Consider the following 3,236-nt stretch of genomic DNA (forward strand, 5'->3'; position numbering starts at 1 on the left):
CTTATCGGGACGTTTGCGTCGTCGTGCTAGCTTTCCGTGCTTACGCTATTGATGTTTTAGTCTGTATAATCAAGCGCATCACTAACTGGGCACAGGCCATTCCGCAGCGATACAGGTATGCTGAACGCGCGTCTGTTAGCAGTAGCCAACGCGATATATACGCGCGAGGGCACACCTTATAGTCATCCGCGACTCAACCGAGCTCTTATCTCGGTCATTATGGACAGGATACTAAAGTACAATATTAAGTTCAGACACATCGACTTGCCACGTCCATCTGTACGGTATGCACTGCCACGCAGTGGTAGTATCTATGTAAACAGCAGCTTATTCGTCGCACGTAGTTCCCACTCAATACTGTGGTTTAAATTGTGAGCGCCAATTAGTGCAATATACGCTATAAGAGCTGATGGTACAGATAACATGGTTTGCGTGTGCCCACGTGAGCGAGTGTACGTGCCATCTACGGTGACGCGTATGCAGATAGGGACGGCCAGCTTGCAGAGGTACGCAGTACATACCTCGTGCTAGTTATTATATGAAACGCGCTACGCTCTATAGGTGCGTCAACACGCTTGGTAGCGCCACAGTCAGCTTACAGTATAAGCGACCCCAAGCCTTGCACCGTCAGCCAGTATACAAAAAATATGCGGGGTAAGGGGCTATAAGGATGTATATCCAAATCACCTGCTCTTCTGCTGCTTCTTTTGCTCAATGTACCTGACGTTTCGGGCGGTCAGCTTGCGAGGGCGGCTGCGCCTCTTATTCTTCTTGGGGTACCAGCCAGGACCCTTAACATTTGCCAGGCTTCCCTGGCGGCGCACTTCGGCCGAATCAGGTGGTGGGGGCTTTTTCTCCCAAAAGTTAACCGCTTTTAGGCCGTTCTTGCAGGCAATACAGCGCCGCACGATGTCCCGTCCGCTGATTGTCCGGAAAGCGTAGCCGTACTGCAGCTTCCCGCAACCGACGCAGCGCGCCCGGGTATCCGTCGTAGACCGCTGCGGTTTCAGCAGAAGCGGGTCAATCTTCGCCTCGCATTGCTTGCACGTAGGGCCCACCATTTTGCAAACTGTGAGTAAGTTAGCAACATATATTGTTTTAACCAATTACTTGCGTCCAAATATTAGCCAATAGCATGGACATATAACGCGGATATATATTTTTTAAAACAAAATATTAAAAAGTTGATATTTAATATTTTGTTTTGCTATAATAATACTTTTATCATATTTCCCATACTTTACATGCAATATAAATTGACTAAAACAATTATCAATCGTGTGCGCATGCATTCGTCGGGTGCAGTGCATGGGAGCAGATAGCGCAATGACCGTGCAGCCGCGCGCCTTCGTTGCACGGTGGTGCCAGGAGAAGTAAAAAATAATGTCTGCAAAGTCCTTACAAAAAGCGGTTGTTAGCGTGCCCGATTTGATGCACATAGGACAGGTTTTGCGTAGCTAAATGTAAATAATCAATCATCAACGCAGCTCGCCAGGCTGTTTGCAACCAATCGATGCGCTTCGTGCTCGGCAGAAATGCTCACCTTACGTCCAATCGCGAGTCCGAGAGACAGTCTGATCGTGCGACAGATCCAGTCAGTGTCGCAGGTCGGCAGGTATTGCCCAATCAGGGCGCGAGTTAATTGTGTAACGCTTTTGGATATAATTGTAATTTTGGCATAGTTAAATCGAATCAGAAAGGTAGGCGCGGTCGGTAAGATGGGACGAAACTGTATAAGACAGGCCGAGTGTAGCCATGCGAAAAGGCAGGCAAAAGCAGCAAGACAGGGAGTGCGACGGACTGATTGACAGACGGACGGACGGACAGACACGCTGCAAGGTTAGGAGGCGGGAACTAGCGCACTGGGCGCCCGCTCCGCGGACGCTAGGGCATGGTTGATTGGTGTAGAGAGGGTTGACCACCTCCGCTGCGCTGCGGTGAGCTCAGAAACCCTTACTCAAAGCAAAAACTATATTTAGAATATAGCATATACTGTGCTCAAGTTATGTTGGGTTGCAACAAACGATGTACACAATATCCTTAGTGTTTACGTGTTCTACATCACAATTTGCCTGTCAGCCCTACTTCTTGTATTAATTTTGAAGGCATTTTTGACAGCTTCACTTATAAAAGGTCTGCGTGACGACTGGCTCGTTATCAAATAGATACCCGCGTGATGGATGGCTATTGTTGAGCATCATGGTACAGGTAGACGTGACAGTAAACTATTTTAAAGATGAAGTATTCGCCGTTACCACCGGGGCTATAAGTCATCTGCATGATGAACACTGTCTTTCCTTAAAAGATTTGTCTTAATTCTCGGCTGAGCGCTTCGCTCCTGAAATGCCACACTTTCAGGTGCGCTTCATTGCAAAGTTACTTTCGGTTATTTAGAAGGTGGATCAGTATTATTGGTGCGCCAAACCTCAGCATAAATCGGTGAGGAGATCCCAGATAAGTTTAGCGCTAGTAAATACGACGACCGAAGTGTATTGGGATACAACGAAATCGGGTGAATTGAGTGACGTGTACTATTTATCGAGAGGTATTATATACCATATAGCTGATTGCGACGGTCCGTTAGAGCGAGTTTTGTCTGTCTCTGCATGCATATTATTGTTTAGAGCCGCTAGTATCTGCCGAGGGTCACAGAATATACCAATTTGGCCTCTCCATATGCCTCGCTGAGCTCTTCATAGTATCATGATATCATTGAAGGGCCTGTACGTGATGTTCGCTGACTCGTATCAATTAAATTAATAATAAATTTAATCTCATAACCCTTCTATGATAGGATGAACGCCATTGACTTACTTACCGACTTATTTGCATAGCTAATGATTATCAGAGATCCGTATATCCTTTTTGAGTGACATTTACTGGCTCCGATATGTATGGCGAGCATACGAAGCCACTTGGCTGTTGGCATATTATCAGATCGTAGTGATACGTAGACTTGTATCGAATAGTAGCCCGTGTACGTTACGTAAAGTACTTTCGCTGTCTACTTTTCAGTTCGGCGTGCTATTTGATGTGTCAGTGCGTAGCTCATTTCGCAAGGTCTCAAATGGGTGTATATGCTATGCCCTCGGGATAGCCACAACCTATGCATAGGGTCACTGTCGCTTTCACGGTACATTTGCGTCGTCGTGCTGGGCTTACTGTGCTTACGCTTCTGATGTATCAGTCTATATGACCAAAGCAGGTCATTTACTGGGCACAGGCCATACTGCAGC

The sequence above is a fragment of the Phytophthora infestans genome, genomic scaffold (genome assembly GCF_000142945.1).
Source record: "Phytophthora infestans T30-4 supercont1.14 genomic scaffold, whole genome shotgun sequence".
Lineage (NCBI taxonomy): Eukaryota > Oomycota > Peronosporomycetes > Peronosporales > Peronosporaceae > Phytophthora > Phytophthora infestans.